The following is a 21116-nucleotide window of genomic DNA, read 5'->3' on the forward strand; positions in this document are numbered from 1 at the left end:
CGAATGGTCAAAACAAGGTCCTGTTGTAGTAACTGAGATCGTTCTGTTTATAGACAGGTTGCAGAAGGTAATAGATATGTCTTTCTCTGACTTAAATTGCAGAGATCAGATGGGTGAAGATAAATGCATACTCATCTATGCTTAGAAAGGGAGAATGCTTTTTTATTATTAAGTGAGTTTTGGCAGGAGTGAATATGGTTTTATATATGCGAGTGGAAATTGTGAGCGAAGGGTGAATGACGTCAGGTTCGCTGGCTGGGGGAGACACTGTTTACATGTCCTGTTGGAGATGCAAGGGGGAGATAGAGATCTGCACTATTCAGGAATCCATTTGCGCACTGTATGTCGTTAGACAATAGCTGGAGAGCAGGTATAGAGAGAGCCCACTTCAGCATTCTGGTCCTGGGGCTGAGTGGACAGCTGTTTAGATGGACAGCTATGTGGCTTTGACATGCCGCCGCCGGCGCTCGGACACTCGCTTTGTAATGCGCTATGGGATTAGTTTAAGCATTTAGTACTTGTTTCGGTGGTTATTGGATTAAGAACTGTAATATTGAAGGTCATGTCCTAAGCGGGACCGCTGTGTAATTGAGTAAGTGTGTTTACGTATTTGGAGATATGTTTCGCGAATGGTGATGTTAAGTTGATGGCGCAGTTTAGCTACCACTGTAAAAAAAATAGCTGTCTGCTGCTGAAAGAAAGAAAGAAAGAAAGAAAGAAAGGGATGACCTTGCCCCCAGATCTGATGGATGAGTTATTAGATAAGAGCAAGTGATAGTTGAATGATGCTATGTGTTCGGATATAGGAGTCTCTAAACGGTGGGGCGAGATTTTTTTTAATGTGGAAATTTATGCAATCTATAGATAGTGATATTCGACCGCTAGTGACAACAGTTAAGAGCGGAAAAATAGGTACAAATCGAGCGCTGGCAGAAGGTTGCGGCAATGGTAATAATATTTAATTGAAGGTGGATGTGGTAAATATGGACCAGGCTTTGAATATTGTCGTATGTGCTTGGTGCTTTGTATAAAAGTTTGACTCTTTAATTGCGTTTGGTATTTCTGGGTGTGTATAAAATTAATTTTACTGTTGAAAGTGCGAGAAAGATGAGTTGATTGGTGTTTAGATAGAGGCTACGTTTGTAATTCGGAAAGAGGGGATGAGAATGGTAAACTGATTGATAGGCATGGTTTGTGGGGTGATATATGAATGTCAAGATAGGGTTGAGGACGTTTGCGTACGTTGATGGTGGGACAGTTGTGAGGTTAGGTGCGGTGGGAGGTGTAAATTAGATCTTATTTTTTTAAAAATGTTGTAAAGTAAGAATAATATTGAGAAGGTTTTTAGATGGCTGGTCACGCGACGAGGCGAGAGCACGGATGTGTAGTTATGCTTAGTTAAAGGGCCGTGTAATGTCGTGTGAGGAGCAATGTGCAGTGTGATACAGTGTCATAGGAGGTAAAGACAGGTGCTGCTATGATGTGTCTAGCGTATGGAGGCTGCACTTTGGAATTATGCTACGTTGATATAAAGTTGACTTTCACCTGCGTTCGGTGGTCGCGGCTCGGGATGGCGGTTCTGGACGGACGTATGTGTGTGCTTTGACCGCTGACGAGCGCGTTGACCGCGCCAACTTACGCTTGCGGAAGCCGAGCAGGGGCTGTGCGAGGTCTGAAATCAGATGGATGGGTGACTTCACGATCCTGTGGGCATGGTGCAGAGTGGGGGTACCTGCGCACGTCTGCTGAGTTATTTTGCGAGCGGATCTGCAGGCTATGCGTTATTAGGATAGTTTACGAGTACTGAGCGTATCTACACATCTGTGTGACATATTATTTAGTAGCAATTTGCTGTAGTGTGTACTGAAATTATGACTGGGTGCGTGTCTGTGGGCTGTGCAACATGGCCCAGGGCACATCTGGGATTGGTGTTTTGTGATAGCGTGATAGATACACTGTATGGTTAAATAAGTTGTTCGAAAAAAATAGATAGAGTGTTCTCAATGATTACATGCGCCTGCAGCGCAGATCAGAGTGATTGGTTTTCCGTCACCATCTCGGTTGCATGCGGGTAGTAAATGTTTTCCCGGCCGCGTTAATAGAGTGTGTCAACGAGCTATGAGCTATTCTGAGAATAGACGTGAAGGCAGGTCCAGACCTGAGACGCCGGCGGTATACATGAGAAGAACGCAGCTTTCACATGTGTCGGCTGTCACGAACGCTCGCAAGCTGAGCTTGGCTGGAGACTCTGGAATCCCCTTGCCCGCCGACCGCACGCGCGCGCGGCCTGCCTTGGAGCATAATCTAAGGGGCATAGGCGATGTCAATTTCTCCAGTGATAGGTGCAAATGCGACTGTGTTGAAGTCATGTTTGGGGGAGGCCGAGCAGAGACTTTTGGTCGGTTTGGCAGCTGGTGGTGTTTGGACGCGTCTGTTGCACTATTTTGCGAGCATGTCTGTGCACTGTGCGGTGCTTTATTAGGAGAGTTTAAGAGTACAGAGCTCGTCTGCTGATATTGTGTACTGCATTATTTAAGAGCTGTTTGCTATTGTGTGGTGAAATTAGGAGTTGTTTACGTGTTTGTAGCCTGTGTCAGATGACCACAGTGGGATCAGTGCGGGTGTTTTGTGACAAAGATACTCCACGACTAAATAAAAGGGCTCCAAATAAATAGAGTGCAGCCCTTCCTTACTTCCCCGAGCAGCACAGCGCAGTCTGAGCTGTTTTTGCGCAATAATGGCAATCTGGTCAGAATGTGAGTGAGTAGACAAATAACTGGACAAATTTATCTGTAGAGGAGTTACAGGTCTGGATTGGAATGAATATCTTGATGAGTGTGGTTGTGGATCAAATGGTTCAAATGGCTCTGAGCACTATGGGACTTAACATCTGAGGTCATCAGTCCCCTAGAACTTAGAACTACTTAAACCTAACTAACCTAAGGACATCACACACATCCATGCCCGAGGCAGGATTCGAACCTGCGACCGTAGCAGTCGCGCGGTTCCGGACTGAAGCGCCTAGAACCGCTCGGCCACCGCGGCCGGCAGTGTGGTTGTGTTGCCAAGTATAGTGCACTACTGGAGTTCAGAAACTGCCGTATACGAGCATTACATATCGAAACCTATGAGAAGTAAAAGTTTCAAAAAGATTTGTCGCAAATAAATAAAGTACACTCATTCCTCCTTCCATCAGCCTATGCACTGAAATTATTTCCGAAAATTAGCAGTTGTTTGGCTATTTGGAGGTAAATGTTTTGCATTATTTACAAGCGGTTCTGTAGGCTGTGCTATGAGTTATTTTTAACTGTTTACAATTAGCAAGTGTGTGTCTAGAACATGAGTTATGTAGGAGTGTTTTGCAGGTCTGTATGATGTGGGACATGTCGGTGTGATACATATACTCCATTCGTAAATAAAGTAAATTAGTTCCTCCATCCATGGATCAAGTGCAGGGTGAGTCCGTTTACCAGAAACGTGTAGGAAGAGGTTGAGTGCTGGTGGCTTAGTTTGGAACAATTTTCTTAGGTTGGTGGCGGAAGCGCAAGTGAGCTTTGTTTATTGGCAGATTTAAAACTTGGCGCTGGTTCCTAGGAGGAGGAGGTGGCGGTCTGGTCCTCGAAAAGTAGTTGAAATTAGGGAGCTGAACACGTTTGCATACGTATATGAAATTGTAAATTCAATTATTTAATATAGCGGGCTGGTGAGAGTGAATTAGCGAGCATTCTCGTGACGAGCAAACGCGCTGTTATACGGGCATGGAGGATCCACTGTCAGTCAAACTCTCGCGCCAAACGTATCCTTTGTCCGGCACGCGGTCGACATGTTCCATCATGTCCGGCGTTAAGTGCTCGCGGTCACGGAAAGATGTTTACGTAGTCGGACTCTGAGACGCTGCTCGCCGGCTACCTCGCCGGCTACCTGGTGCGCTGGCCGTGGAGGTGTGCGGGCACTGGTGGTCGCTTGACGGCAGCCGGCCAGGGAGCTGCCGATGGAGTGGTCTCAGCCGGCCGCACGTACGTCAGCTGCGCTCTGGAATTTCGCTGTGTGAGCATGGAGAAGTCAGTTGCGACACACCTGCATGACCGTAATGTCTGAAATAAAGAGTCATTTTCCAGGTATTTACAGAAGGCTATGTCTGTCGTGTGTATGGAGGGTGTGTGACGTAAGCGGGACGGCGGCGCAGCGATTGTACAGTTATTACGCGCGCGCGAGAGTGAGTCAATTAGCGGGCATTCTAATGCAGTCCAAACGTGCTGTTACATAGTCATGGCGGATTCCACTGTCGAGCAAACTTTGCCGCCAAAAATGTAGCACTGCGGTCTCGCTCGCACAGGGACACGTGGTGGACAGTGAGCAGTCGGCATCGACAGGTTTGAACGTGGCGCCAAAAGTGTGGCAGCGAACGGTTGACTGTTGTGTGATTCAGCTCCGAGGCAGGCAATTTTGGCGGGAAACGTGCGGAGGCGACGAATACACGTGGTGAGCGGACAAGGGGCCGCTGTGACGTCAAACTCGACAAGTTCCAGCATGTCCAGCGAAAACATGTTTACGACGTGGGAGCGATCGCTGGGCTCGCCCCCCGCGCTAGTGGCCGGCCGCCTCACGTGACAGGCGTAGGCAGTGTCTCCGCGTGCTGGCCAGGGGGTGGCGAGGAATTGAACTAATGCAGCTGGAGCGCGGACGTCGTGGTGACTGCACTGCGATATCAAAGATGTGTGTGCTGACTGTGTTGGAGAACAAGTGATGACCGTACTGCTTGAAATAAAGTCTTCAGTCCCTTCCCCCCTGCAAAATCAAAGGACGTGACTTACGTTACTATAAAAGCAGTTTATTATTTCACGCGATTATGATAGGCTACCAGTGAAAAAAGATAAGTGAGGGAGAAAGTTCGTATGTGTGATCAATTATGGTGTTGGGATTTGAACTTGTGATAGATTTTTGTTATGGATGTAAGGAAAATGGCTTTCTCACCGAGAAAATCGGACATCTTGAATAAATAATAAATGATAATAATAAATAGAAGTACAGTTTTCGAGAGAATATCGTGTTGTAATTTCTAATGGAGGTAGGCCTATAATAATAAATGATAATGAATGATAATAAATGATAATGAATGATAATAAATGACAATGAATGTTAATAAATAATAATGAATAATAATAAACAAAAGTAAGGTTTTGCAGCCATTATCATGTTGGAATTTGAATTTGGAGGGAATTTCCTAGTGGAGGCAGGTCAATAATAATAAATAATAATAAATGATAATAAATAATAGTAAATGATAATAAATAATAGTAAATGATAATAAATAATAGTAAATGATAATAAATGATAAAGAATGATAATAAATAATAATAAATAATAATGAATGTTAATGAATGATAATAATAATAAAAAGACAAGTATGGTCTTTGCACGCATTATCCTGTTGGAATTCAAACTTCCCGCCATTTTTTCTTCTGGAGGCTTAGGTTAGTGGACGTAGCACAATTGGGCTATTTTCGCGCCAAAATTCAAAATTCCCGCCATTTTTTTCTTGAGGTTAGGTTAGTGGACGTAGCACAATTGGCCTATTTTCCCCCCAAAAGCCGCCATATTGGATGACGTCATGCGCTGTTGCCAAGTCTACATGCCGCCATCTTGGATGACGTCATCGCCGCCATCTTGAATAAATTTGACAACAATGGAGAGTGGGGTGACGCGAAGGTTGCCCTACTACTTGCGGTGTCACCTTATGATGTCATAAGCTTTTGTAGGTCAAAGAAGACAGAAATAAGGTATTGACGTCGGTCAAAAGCTATCTGGATGGCAAATTATCAGCAGTGGAATGGCCTTAGCGAGAACCTTGCTTGGATGGAGCCAGAAGGCCCTGAGACTCACGTAGACAACAGAGCCGCCGGCTCACCACGCGTTTGAGCAACTTAGCAGAGAACGCTGACGAGACTAATTGGCTGATAGCTGTCCAACTCTAGGGGATGCCCCCCCGGTTTCAGTACCGTGACGATGGTGCTTTCTTGATAATGAGATGGCAACTCACCCTCGCTCCAGATACGGTAAAAGATGATAAGGGGATGACGCTGTCAGTCTACTGACAGGTGCTTGAGCATTTTGGTGTGGATCTGCTCTGGCCCTGGGGCTGTATCAGGGCAAAGGGCTAGGGCACTGAAAAAATCCCACTCACTGAATAGAGCATCACAGGGCTCCATCTGGTGTGCACCGGAAAGATAAGTAAAATCTCTCCATCTGCTCCTTAAGGACACGAAAGGCAGCTTGATTGTTTTCAGACGCAGAGACTCAAGCATAATACATAGCAAAATGTTCAGTTACAGCGTCTGAGTTAGTGAAAACATCATCGTTCAAAAAAATACCAATACACCTGCAGAGGATTGGTATCCATAGAGGCTTCTCACCTTTGCCCAGAGTTGCAAAGAAGTCTTTTTGTCGTTTATTAAGCGGTGGACCCGAGCATAGAACCATTTAAAGACAATGAGGTGCTCAATTGATAGACATTGCTTATGGCGTTAAAGAGCCCGCATGGGTCTCTAATGGCTTCAGTGATTTGCAAGGTCCACCAAGGTATTATCTTCCAACCAGGGGGGGGGGGTTAGTTCTTGAATAATAGTATGGCTGTTGTTGCACTCTGGACAGTTAACTCAATACCTCCATGTAGCGAGGAGCTCAGAACGACAGTGAGGGTAAAAGTATCCCAGTCATCACTCTGGAGAGATCATCTGGGCTCCGAGGAGAGTGATGCTGAGAATGGGACAGAAAAATCGAGAAGTGGTCACTACCACACAGGTCATTGTGGACCCTCCAGTGGAAAGATGGGAGAAGACAAGGGCTGCAAATAGAAAGATCAATGGACTGAGTAAGTTCCATGTGCATAATTGAAGTGTTTGGAGGCACCAGTATTCAAGAAACAGAATTCGAGTTCTGCCAAAAAGTTTTCGATGTCCTTCGTGCAGCCAGTAATCGCGGTTCCACCCACAAAGGTTTATGGGCATTAAAGTTGCCTGTGATTAGGAAAGGTGATAAAGTCCTGAAATAGCCAATTCTTAAAATATCACTGGTATCCACTAAGGGCAGAAACCCCAGAGGGGAGTGTCCTGAAGGACTCCTTCCTGGCATGAGGAGATGGACGAGGGTGATGTGTCTTGAGGGGGGGGGGGGGATGGGGACGGGTGTCCCCGGTGGGAGGGAATCCACTGCTCCCAAAGTGGGTGTGGGGGACGCAGCAAGGGGAGGAGAGTACCAACCACCAGTGGGACAAGCACATTCGAACGGCCCTGAGGGCGCGCTGTAGGATGCATAATGGGGAGAGTACAGTTGGCAAAGAGGGCAACGTCGGCATAGCTGTTGCGTATGACATTGTCGTCTGTGCAGGATGTACTTACTCATGCTATGTCAGTCTGTCCATTCTTATACTCCTGTATTTTTTTCTTTCCCAAAGACAGTGCAGTCTATTGAGCAGGGAGAATGGTACACAAGGAATGTTCACCTGCAACGGTCGTCAACAGTTCCTACAGACTGGGATGGTATCACATCGTGAAGACATGTGCCCAAATTTCATATATTTGAAGCACAGCAAAGGGGGCACATATGGTTTCACATCACATCAGTATAACATCACAAAAAGATCATTCGATGGAAAGGCAGAGGGGGAAAGGGACAGTCCAAGAACAGGCTTGCAGCACAGAAGGGAAAGCAGTACTGCATAGGCTGGGGCCTCATGGTAGCCAAGCATGTACTCACAAAAGAGTTGTGAGCCCCACAGGGGGGCGAACAGAGCAAGCAGATTCAAATGGATGTTGGTTGTAGTAGTTATTCTGAGATGAGGAAAGTTAGACCAAAGATAGAGAAGTGTGGAGAGCTGCATCAAACCAGTCTTCAGACAGAAGACGACACCACCACCTCCACAACAAGTAATGTGGCTTTCTGTAAAGATTAAACAACTAACTACACTACAGATCAACGGAATCATACCATAAGGTATAGTAATGCAACAGGAATACCTGCAATATAATATCACCATCACTCATTTGATATCCACTTGTCGATGAAGGCCAGCTACAGACTTAACTACGCATTATGGTCTCAGGCTAAACGCAACCATTTCTCTCCTGCGAGTTTTCTAATAGCGTTGGTCTTTTCTCATGTCTTGAAATCCAGCAAATATCTTCCTTGGTCCATCTACCATCCACTCACCTGACTACGTGACCCACCCATCCCCCCTTTATTTTCTTTATGGTCACAATTACGCCCTCCACTCTAATCTTTCTCTGATCCATCTGTTTGTTGTCCAGTCTCTCCTAGTGATTCTCATACGTATCTCCATTTCTCACAGAGTTACTTCATTGAATGACTTTCTGTTTGGAAAGGCCATGTCTCACTTCCATAGGTCGAAACTGACAATATTCTAAGATAATAAACTCTGACTGTTTTTTTTTTCTTTTCCATCAGGCCACATGTAGCCCTCCGGGACCATCCGACCGCCGTATCATCCTCAGATGAGTATGCGTGTATTTAGCACACCGCTCTCCCGGTCGTTATGATGGTTTTCTGTGACCGGAGCCGCTACTATTCGGTCGATTAGCTCCTCAATTGGCATTACGAGGCTGAGTGCACCCCGAAAAGTGGCAACAGCACATGGCGGCCCGGATGGTCACCCATCCAAGCGCCGGCCATGCCCGACAACGCTAAACTTCGGTGATCTGACGGGAACCGGTGTATCCACTGCGGCAAGGCCGTTGCCTTCTCACTTTTATAGAAATTCAAAATTTGTTTGGAAAAGTCTGTTCACTTTATCAGAACCTCTCCAGGTCATCGCTGACTGTCCGTCCAAACGTTGTTTCCAGTTATCCATATAAGGTCTCATAAATTGATTCTAAGGGAATTTTCAGTTCATGCCAAAATAGTTGTAGATGAAGAATCAACAGACGAAATGAATTAAATAAGTTTCGAATGATATGCGGTACAATACACAGAACCCTGGGAGACAAGACAAGGAAGGATATAAAGTTAAAATTTTACAAAGTAACGGCTATTTTCGTTCTAACGCATGGAAGCAAATCTTGGACATTAACTTAGAAAAACACAGTCAGATGAAACGAAATTTTTAAGGAAAGCTGAAGGATGTATCCTCATAGATCAAATACAGCAAAAATATTTTAAGAGAAGAACTTTCTATCTAAAAAATAGAGCAAGTATGTATAAAATGGAAACAACATATCGACAGAATTTTGGAGAACAGATTAGTTAAGCAAGTAATCAATTACAATGAAACTGGATTAGATTATATGCAGTTTTCGTTCCAACAGACTTATAGTGAGGGTATCCTCCAAGATGTAAAACGTTTCAGAAAGAACACACAATAAATATTTACAAAAAGGTATGCTATTGTACCTTTCACAGAGCCCAAGTGAAGTGGCCCTCACGGATGTGGACTAACAAGGAAATGGTCCAATCCGACATGCTGAAACAGGTCCTGAAATTTTTTATACAGGAAGAATACACTGAAAGAAAGACACTGTCAAATTTTTGGTTGCTAAGACGCACTGCAAATGTTCAAAACATCCAAATTCGAAGCTCACTACGCGGATGAAGAGCTGCACACACCTACTGGAGCTTAGCGGTCTCCGTGTACGTAACATGGCTGGCATACACCCTTGGTTGACGGCGAATCTGTGAACAGATAACACGGCTCGACGTGACCGTAATTTTTACAGCGAATTTCTGTTTTCGTCAAATGTTTTCTCTGAGAGTATTGTCCACAGTTACTGTTCACTCAAATTTGCAACTCCCTTAATATCCATAATAACTACCAGTTGATGTTGCGGTAGTGTAGGTGTTAACAACAGAGTTAAAACTGAATTAATATTCATTGTGTTTAACGCTTAATGTAAAGCAGGGAGCATCCGCTTTTACTTCGTAAAATCTGACCGTGAACTGTATAAATGGAAGAAAGACTTACACAAAGTAATAAATACTTGCCTCATTGAAACGTGCAAAACTGCGAAAGAATAACTATAAAGATTTATTATACGGTGTGGCCACAGAGTCCCTTACCACCTCCCCACCCTCCCAATTAACAAACAGCATAAACCCCTAAATTTGAATAAATGACATGAGCACCAGTTCTTTAGAGGAGTTTTCTTGAGATGTGACCATGCAGAGCTGCTTGTGAGAAGAAATCGCAATTCTGATGAAAATTGCTAATTTCGAGTCTTCTTCGACCAAGTTATGAAGATTCAAGAAATCATGCAGTACAGGAAGTCGCAAAACAACGAAGTTTACTTTAAGTAGAAGTGTAGAGGAGATGCCATTAATTCTTAGCTGACGTGAAGGTGAAGCTTGCTGTTATCCCCACATTTGCTGTGTCTAAGGCCGATCAGTCAGGTTTCGTGAAGGAACTGCGAGCAAAGTGCACTTTATCATTTAGGGGTGAAAAAGGGAGAACCTGTTACGCAACAGATTAATGCTATGACACGTTCATACACAACAATGACAGTGATAAGTATGAATGAATTACTGTTTCCACAGTTTTATATCTGTCTTTGGGGAACTCACGGAATACTGCAGCGAGGGCACCGCTAGACGAGACTAGGCTGGCCTAGTGGTGCCCTGGCTGCAAGGATGTGCACAGTAGCGTGTAGCATGGGACAAGAGGATTTGGCGAATTACTCTGTATATTGTGGTTTAAGCCTTGACGTGCCGACGCATCGGTCATCTCGTCCATAGCATACCTGGCAACGTTTTAGGAAGAGTCCGTGTACAGCTGGCACAGGAGACATGTACTAACATTTTATCAAGATTTGAAGATGGTGACGATGCTTATAGAAACTGATAATCGACAGTAAAAATAGTTTACAAGTGATTTGGGTTAAGAAGTTCACCTTTTCTTAAGTAATTAATACAGATCAACCCTTACTACTCAATATGAGGAGACTGGTAGATAAAGAACTGCTTAATTGTTACTAAAATACATATTCTTAAAAAAAATCATAAGATTGAGCTAAGGAATTATTATAAAATTATGAGTCTGTAATGTTCCATTAAATACTGCCTTGGTTTATTTTCCTCTGTCGGTCACCTTTCTAAAAATTCCAATAAGTAACAATTTAGTTGTGGATACGAACTGCCTCTTATTCCAAACATTAATGATACGTGACAGTTGTTGTATGGTTCATGTGCTTCAAATTCGCATGTGTCACTACGGATATCAGCAATACGCGGCGCTATGACCTCTCGTCACAGCCGACCACGAGCTAGGCAGGAAGGGCTGTACAAACCGCTGTCATAAGCGGTTCTTCGTGCGACAAAAACGATTAATTCTAACAATTTTTAAAAAATACTTGCTGTGCGTCTTAGCAGTTAAAATTCTGAAAGCGCATCTCTTTTGTTGCACTCTTCCTGCATAAAAAATTTCATGGTGGGTTTCGGTATGTCGGATTGGACCATTCCCTTATAAGTCAAAAGACCTCCAACATATTTTCAGTTAAATAGGTAATACCAAACTAAATATACAGTGATTGGAATAGCGACCAATGAACTTTAAAAGCAATATACGTTTTAGTCTACAGTCGCAAAATTTCATTTTGCAGACTGGCTGCTGGTTTCCATACACAGTACCATCTTCAGCCCATCCTATGATCAGAAAATTGCAGTACATAGTTAGAAACAACAATGTAAGGGAAATTTACGAAATATTTTTTTCTCTCTGACAGCAAACGTATGGTATATAATGCAGCCTTAAAATGCTTAGATAGCATTTGTCACACTCGCTTCCCAAGTAGATGTATCAAATACTAAATGTCAGTTTTTAACTTTAAAAAGATACAGATTACAGCCAACAGTAATAAGAGTACCACCTATGTACAGAGTTTCACTTTTTACCTCATAAAAAGCGTCCAAATGTAAAAGATAGCTAAGAAATAAAAATAGCACAAAACACGAAATTAAGAAATTATGTCATAAAATAGTCTCTACGGTAATAAAACATTAAAAGAAATATAGCAAATATACTCGAAATGGATGCTAGATTTCTTCTTGGTTTTTAATGTAACAATCAAATACTTGAAAAATGTGTGAATAACGTGCATTCTTGGAAATTTTATAATTGTACATAATGTATGTACTCGATTGGTTTTTACTGCAAAAATGTAGGCATTTGAAAATGTAATGTGAATATTATAAAAAAATAAATAATGCAGTTATATTAAAAACATTCTATGAAGAAGCAATTGGTTTTATAATAACTTTCATATGTTGCGTATTTTTTGCGTTTGAAAATCCCCTCCTACTACCCCTACAGGAGATCAGATTACGGTATGCCAATCTGCACGTGAGCCAGATATGTGGCCAACGTGCAGGCCAAGGTTCGCCCGGTCTCAGCTTTGCTTGGTTCTTGTCGAGAGTACCCGGTGCAGCTCATTATTTCATTTAGTGTTGCGGTGTGGAATGTTTTGGGCAGAACAACACTGTTCAGTTTAGTAGAATAGTGGTGCCAACGCTGTTTACCCTTCACTATTTGTTCGTGGTGTGAAGGACGTTCAGAGGTACAGTGGCTCTTTGCACAAAAGTGATCTGTCGTCACTATCCTTTAAAAATGAATGGGACTGCCAGAAGAGGGGAATAAGAAAATCTCAGTATCTCTTATAGAGTCGCATAAGTGAAGCGTACTACAAATTTTGCTACGAAACGACATCAAAATACCACGCAGAAATAATTTAAGTTTTGGTTCCAATAAAAGAGAAAAAAATTATAACGATTGACACACGAGATTCATTATTCTGCTCATCAAGAAGAAATTTGAGTTAAATTTGCAGGCGTTGAGCATGTGAAGAAATTGACAGTACGTAATGTAAAATTTCTGTAGTTGCACGTACTATGCCACTGTCAATTGCAACAATTTTCGATGGAACTGAACGGAAAGTTTGGAGACCTTATACATTACTGTAAAGTGCGTCGTTTAAGTCAAGGCCATCCCTGGAACGATTTTTCGATTTAAAACACGCTATTGTTGAATTTATGAAAGAAAAAGTACTGCAGGAACGGAAATTAGAACATCTGGAATGGATTGTAGAACTCGCGTTTTAAGTAGACTTGACTGCACACTGCCCACAGTACGATATTGAAAGGTGAGAAACAACTTATTTTCAATTTGATGGTGATGCATTTAAGAAGAAAATAGCTTTGTAGAAGAGACAGGTTCTGACAAATATAATCCAGTTCCCTAAGTTCACTGGCGTTAAAGAAAACGCGAGGTTTGAAGAACTCATTGTGACCTCGAAAGAATTAGAAGGGTTGTTTTCCAAATGTTTTGAGGACACTGATAATCGTACATTTGTTTCTGAGCAATTTTCGAGACCATTTGCTGTTTCAGTTGTAATCGCCCCTGTGCCTGTGCAGATGTAAGTGATTGATCTGCGAAGTGATTCCCGTTTTAAAGACACATACTTTTACATTAAAACTGTTCAGGACGACCACATTGATGTTCTCGGGAAGTGTTTCCACATGTCTATGATGAGGCTGCAGAAGTGATACAACAATGTGATGAACATGTTTGTGTGAAAGACCTATTATTGATTATGAAACTAAATAAGTCAAATTTATGTGGCAACCTCAGGGTGAAAATCTATGAAACTGTCAGCGACAGTCTGTAGCAGATAAAAACTATATTCTATCTTCAGCGCCCTTACGCCGACAGTTTGTAAGAGATATAAACTATACTCTGTCTTCAGCGCGCCAAAAATAATTTAATAATATCGGAAATTTGTTTTTCATCTATATTATTGATAAATGTGAAATATAAAATCAAGTCGTGCGCAGTGCGACTGCATTGCCATTTAAACGCGATGCGTGCGTAGTTTTCCCCAGATAGCGCGCTGTGGCGGTGGAGAAAATGTGTGACCAGACACGATTCGCTAGTCAAAATCTTGGCCGCCCCTGCTCTGCAATCTTTTTCAACACAATATTAGCGAGTGTCTACATATCTCTCAGCTGACTTTCATCTTACCAGGATAATCGAGACATGCACTAGACCGTTCTCTCTATCTGGCAGCGGGAGGCGAGGAGCTGAACTGACGCTACGTAACATCTGTATTTTATTTTACTTACACGTCTAGTTCAGTAGGACCAAGTTGAGGAGCAAATCTCCAAGGTCATGAAACGTGTCAGTACATGAAATTACAGCATAAAAGGAATAACAGATAAAATAAAGTTTATGAACCCGAAAAAAGTCAAGCCGAAAATTTAATTAAACGTAATCAACAATATAACATAGGAATCAGCTTAATTTTTCAAGGAACTTCCCAACAAAATGGAAGGAGTGACACAGGAGGACTGGTTTCGGCTAAGATTTTTGAGTTCTTGTGGTACCTTATTGAAAATGGATGCAGCAGTACACTGCACACCTTTCTGCACAATGGTTAAGGAAGTGGGATCCAAATATATACTGGATTTCTGAGATTAGTGAACAGGAGTCCACAAGAGGTAACTGTAAGTTATTGACGAAAAAGAAGTTTGAGAGCTTTAGTATTTATACTTTTTCGTAAAAAAAAAAAAAAGTTGCGAGATCACATTTAGTTATGAGACATAGGTGGGAAGATGTGCACAGACACATGCGTGAAACGAGATTTACTGCGGAAAGATTTTAATTTAAATGACAGAACAGAAGGTAATTTCCGAGTAAACTGACAAGAATTGATTATTGACCTTGCAGACATTTGAATATTACGCCAGGGGTATGTATGTTTAGGTAAATTAGGCCAGATGTACGTGACTTTCATCGAAATAGTGATTATATTCGACATTAAACTGAATGCTACATAATTTTTTTACTGCACATCTGATACAGCATTTTAATACCACGCTCTAGATGGTTCGAGGTAGGATACGGGGATGGGGAAGTGTAAATCAGGAAAAATGTAATTTGACACCACTTTTACACATAACTTAAATTCTACACTATGACTGGAGATAGAATGGATGGGACGTGGTATTACATCACACTTGATTTGTTTCCGTCGTCTTGTATTTTTAATACTGCATTAGAATTGGCTGAAGGTAACGAGAGGGGAGAGGGTTTTTTTTAATTTGCCACTAGCAAAATTGGGCTGTTTTCTGATACTATGCTCTGAATGGTTGGAAAGAGGAAAGGGAGTATAAAGTAGTGATCTGCTTCCACCAGACACCAACTTCTAAACATCATTTTAATACTACAGTGTGATTGGTTGGAGATAGGGATGACTGGGGTGAGGGCAATTGGTTTGTTTCCATCAACTCGGATTTTTAAAACTGCACTATGATTGGCTGGAGATAATGAGACAAGAGGGTAGGAGGACAGGGGCGTGGTTCATCACTCATAAGCATGATGAAACCACTAGGTCAATGATCTCAGTGGGTCAGAGTCATCAATGCAAACAAAGTGCATCAAATTCACGATAGCATCACTACTGTACTTTATCACTTACCTAGGTCCTGGTTTGAGAAAATTATGTTTCACCAACCTTAATATGGCACTTATTTATAATAGATGTCATCTGTGTTATAGTCTATGTAAACAAAAATCGCGTACTCTATGGTTGTCAGCCCCCTTTTTTTCTAGCGAAGTATTGCTGTGTAATACTGCCTCCCACCATTAACTACTCTTCAATTAAAACTACAGCATTCTACATCACATACAGTTCCTCCTGATTTTGGAAAGCAATTTGATACTCTGTCAGAGCAATGGAATGAAATGTATAACATATATTTCCACACAGTTCAGAGGAAAATAATTACAACTATAGGCTGACAGAGCACATTTTATACTCTTTTCTCGATCTTGATTATCTGGAAGGTTCACTTCTATACCAGTCAAAGTTTGTGTGTTCTTGATTCTCCAGAAGACTAATTGCATAGCGATAGTATTGGTAAATATACCGGGTGATTCTTTCCACCGTGTACAGACCCAGGGATTAAGAGGATACGGAACAAAAAAGGTCTAATGAACCCATGTCCGGAAAAGTATGGTTTCCATGCTATAGAACGGTTATTCAGTCATACATTGTTACAGAGTCTGCAGTCTAATACGCCCTGTACCATGTAGCCATAGCTACAGTATGTGTTGAAAATGATTTCCACGTTCTTCAACGAATGTGTGTACGCGCCGTAGCGTGTTCCGTCTCACACGTTCACATCGGCCAAGCTACATGCGAACAGTGTCATAGGCAGCAAGAATACGCTGCTCCAGTGTCTCCACATCTGGAATAGGCTCTGTACACACGATACTTTTGAGAGGGCCCGATAACCAGGAATCGCACGGGTTGAGATCCAGTGAATGAGCAGGCCCTGCAACTGGATCCCCTCGTCCGATCCATCGAACAAGGAAGACACGATAGAGATACGTCCGGACGTTAAAGGCAAAGTGGGCTGGAGCACTATCATGTAGCAGCCACATAACCCTTCGAATCATCAATGGCACTTCCTCCAGCAGGAGACGCAAAGTCACCCACAAGAAACGCCGATAGTCCCGGCCTATTAGGCGACGTGGAAGATAGACCGGTCACAAAATACGGCCGGCAATTATCCCGACCCACACATTCCAGCTGCACCGATGCTGACGATTCGTTCTCACCATACCATGGGAGTTCTGCATACTATCCCACAGATGACTGTTATGAAAGTTGAAGATACCGCTCCGTCTAAAGGTGGCCTCATCTGTTAATAGGATGGACGACAGAAATCCACGAGTCGTGCTTGCCTGGTGAAGAAACCTGGGACAAAATTGCTTCCGATGTGGAAAGTCTATCGCTAGTAAGCCCTGCACATGCTGTAAGTGATAAGGGTAGTAACAACTGTCATGGAGAATGTTCCCCCGTACTAGCGGGCCAACTGTCTGGTACCGACACGGCGGCGGACGCCTTCCACAAATCACATTTTTCTCCAAGTCTGGCGTTCGAGCATTTAGGTTACGTTCTTCATGATTTCCTGATTTCTGAACCGACAAATGGCGAAACACTGTTGCAAACATTGAATGCTGTGGTTGTTTTCGGCGATGATAGGTCTCCTGATATAACCTTACTGCCCTCCGCCTGTTGCAGTTTGCCTTCCCGTGAGTGGCTGCATGGTACAGCGCGTATTAGACCGCAACCGCCGTAACAAAGTATGATTGAATAAATCGGCTCTAGCATGGAAACCATGCATTTCCGGACATAAGATCATGAGACCTTTTTTGTTCCGTATCCTCTCATCGATCAATCCCTAGAGTTTGTATCCAGTGGATAAAATTACCTGTACGTCTATACTCGAAAGGAGCCAATCGTAATTGATAACACTCACATTTGTTATGCTATTGCAGAGAACAGTGTTTCTCTAGCTTTAATAATAAGACACTTGGGGTACAATACTTGTGTTGTCGAAGGCGATAGTCTTCTACACGAACCTGATGCAACAGTCCGGGCACTTAATTCATTAGAACAACCTTTTTCTAATGTTGGCCAGTTTCTCTTTGTAGCAAGAGTGTATCTTTTATCTGTTTATTTAAATAATGCACTACGGTAATTGTTAAACATTAAACTATGGGACGCCAGAAGGTACTCGCCGCACAGACATGACTCATCGCACAATGGCCTGGTTAGGCGGGCACAGTTATGAGTGTATGCTATTTTTGGCATTATCATTTAGCACTTTACAAGCTGAGCTATAACTTCCATTCATCTTTAAGCCCTTACGGATTCGTTTCATCTCTCCAAAGATGCGTAATAACCTAACAGGAATGTCACTACAATGTGGACATTACCATCAAGTTTCATTATTCGCTCATCAACAATATTGTTCATTTTGCCATTTTTTTTCAATATTTTTACGTATCTTCCATATTTTTTCTATATCTTTCATATTTCCATATTTTTACAAGTTTTCCATGTTCTATGTGTAAATGAACAAGAATATTTGTGCGCTTTTTGCTTACCCTGCCAGGTTTCTTTAGCATCCGCCAGTGACTGGGATTTCCCCACCAAATGAGAGAATCTACAAAGTGTCTGCAAGATCACTTCTTTCTCTTCTACCAAATGACCAACCAGAAAAATATCACCATCACCACACAATGCTAAATGCCAAAACCAACATTCACAAACCCTAAAATACACACGAGTTTCAGTGGAAGTGGAGTGCTGACACTTAAATACAGTTTTATAACTAGTGATTCTTACAAAATCTCCCTCTTGGCCCTCCTAACTATGACAGCATCCATCTGCACTTTCTCATACGTTAATAACACAGTAATAGGCCAAATACTGCTGTCAAACTTTCGTATATACACTAAAGATCAAGGTTGTACGTAATAGATGGAAATAATGTTTGAGGAACTGACTTTATCCTATTGTGCTTTTTTGTGTGTGCATATTGGGATTCTCTCGTAAGTCTACGTGCAGTGAAATAAACGGCTAGCAGCCTGAAGTGCAGAGCCACCAGACACCGAACTATATACCATAAAGATTTCAACTCTGCCTCTTTCTTTGTAAAGTCCCCACTTTGCTCTAAAAAGATGTTACTATTTAATGACTTGCAGTCAGGTAGACGCAGTTTTTCTTGATTTCTGAAAAGCATTTGACTCAGAACCAACTGAAATTTGTGACAGAACTAAGGGCTTTTCTTTGGGAGGACGCAGCATGTTATCTTGGATGGAGAGTCTTTGTCAGATGTAGAAGTAAGTTCGGATGTGCCCCAGGGAAGTTGTTCGGGCCCTTACTGTTCATGTTGTGTATTAATGACCTGGCGAACAGTATTAACACACACGTCAAAAAAGTTTTGCATCACCTCGGTTCCGAGAGTTCCGGAACCTGTACAGAAAATTGGAATAGAGATCAACATAAACATCATTTCCGCCCTTTTTATTGCTCATGAAAGCCGGCCGGAGTCGCCGTGCGGTTCTAGGCGCTACACTCTGGAGCCGAGCGACCGCTACGATCGCAGGTTCGAATCCTTCCTCGGGCATGGATGTGTGTGATGTCCTTAGGTTAGTTAGGTTTAATTAGTTCTAAGTTCTAGGCGACTGATGGCCTCAGAAGTTAAGTCGCATAGTGCTCAGAGCCATTTGAATCATTTTTTGCTCATGAAAACCACACATTGCATGTTGTACCACCATACAGCGACACCTTCAGAGGTGGTGACACAGATTACTGTACACACCGGTACCTCTTATACCCAGAAGCACGTCCTCTTACATTGATGCATGCCTGTATGCGTCGCGGCATACTATCCACAAGTTCATCAAGGCACAGTTGGTCCAAGTTGTCCCACTTCTCAACGGCGACTCGGCGTAGATCCCTCAGAGTGGTTGGTGGGTCACGTCGTCCATAAACACCCCTTTTCAATCTATCCCAGGTATGTTCGATAGAACTCATGTCTGGAGAACATACTGGCCACTCTAGACGACCAATGTCGTTATCCTGAAGGAAGTCATTCGTGCACGATGGGAGCGCGAACTGTCGTCCATGAAGACGAATGCCTCGCTAATATGCTGCCGATATGGTTGCACTATCGGTCGGAGGATGGCATTTACGTATCCTACAGCCATTACAGGGCCTTCCATAACTACCAGTGGCGTACGTCGGCCCCACATAATGCCAACACAAAACAGCAGGGAACCACCACCTTGCTCCACTCGCTGGACAGTGTTTCTAATGTGTTCAGCCTGACCGTGTTGCATCCAAATACGTCTTCGACGATTGTCCGGTTGAAGACATATGGGACACTCATCGGTGAAGAGATCGTGATGCCAACCCTCAGCGGTCCATTCAGCATGTTGTTGGGCCCGTACCGCGCTGCATGGTGTAATGGTCGCAAAAATGGATTTCGCCACTGACGTCGGGAGTGAAGTTGCGCGTCATGCATGCTACTGCGCACAGTTTGGGTAACAGAATATTCAAGGCAAGCATGCAAACGTGCATGCCAATTGTTGCGCAAGTGCCACTTATCAGTTTGTGGGATGGAGTTCCATGCCTGTTGCACTTGGTCGGTCAATACAGGAACGGTTAATAATGGTTGTGGATGACAATACTGTCGTCGTCCAATGATGACCCATATCTGCTCGACTGGAGGCAGATCTGGTGATCGAGCAGGCCAAAGCAATATGTCGACAAAAAAATGGTTCAAATGGCTTTGAGCACTATGGGACTTAACACCTGAGGTCATCAGTCCCCTAGAACTTAGAACTACTTAAACCTAACTAACCTAAGGACATCACACACATCCACGCCCGAGGCAGGATTCGAACCTGCGACCGTAGCAGTCGCGCGGTTCCGAACCGAAGCGCCTAGAACCGCTCGGCCACTACGACCGGCTAATATGTCGACACACTGGTTGGTTGGTTGATTCGGGGAAGGGGACCAAACAGCGAGGTCTTCGGTCCCATCGAATTAGGGAATGATGGGGATAGAATTCGGCCGTCCCCTTACACAGGAACCATCAAGGCATTTCCTCAAGCGATTTAGTGAAATCTCGGAAAACCTAAACCAGGATGACCGGACGCAGGTTTGAATCGTCGTCCTCCCGAATGAGAGTCCATTGTGCTAACCACTGCGCCACCTCGCTCAGTGTTAACACTCTGTGGAACATGTTGGGCTACAACAGTGGTATGTGGGCGAGCGTTACCCTGTTGGAAAATACATACTGAAATGCTGCTCATGAATGGCAGCACAACAGGTCGAATCACCAGACTGATGAACAAATTTGTAGCGAGAGTGCATGGGATAACCACGACAGTGCTCCTGATATCATACAAAATTGCATCCCAGACAATTACTCCAGTGTACCTAGCACGCAGACAGGTTGGTTGAGGCCATCAACTGACCTCCTCCTAACCAACACACGGCCATCATTGGTTCCAATACAGAACCAGTTTTCATGATAAAACACAGCAGACCAACCCCTGCCCTCCAATGATCTCTCGCTAGACACCACTGAAGCCCCAAGTGGCTCAGAGTTGTCCTTGAAGTAACCAATTTGTAACAGTTCGTTGGGTCACTGTGGTGAGAGCAGCTGCTCGAACTTCTGCTGCAGATGCAGTACGACGCGCCAGAGCCATACGCTGAACTTCATTGTCTTCATTGTCTGGAACCTGTCTGCCCCGT

The 21116-nt window shown here is 43.2% G+C and overlaps 1 protein-coding gene and 1 pseudogene across 3 annotated transcripts in view; both read right to left on the reverse strand.

The window, feature by feature from the left end:
* The window catches only part of LOC126470160 (potassium voltage-gated channel subfamily H member 7-like), a 1327516-nt gene that overhangs the window by 158421 nt on the left and 1147979 nt on the right, over positions 1–21116 (reverse strand). The gene's annotated exons all lie outside the window — the stretch shown is intronic.
* Positions 8638–8755, reverse strand: LOC126472077 (5S ribosomal RNA; annotated as a pseudogene).

The sequence above is a fragment of the Schistocerca serialis genome, chromosome 3 (assembly GCF_023864345.2).
Source record: "Schistocerca serialis cubense isolate TAMUIC-IGC-003099 chromosome 3, iqSchSeri2.2, whole genome shotgun sequence".
NCBI lineage: Eukaryota > Metazoa > Arthropoda > Insecta > Orthoptera > Acrididae > Schistocerca > Schistocerca serialis.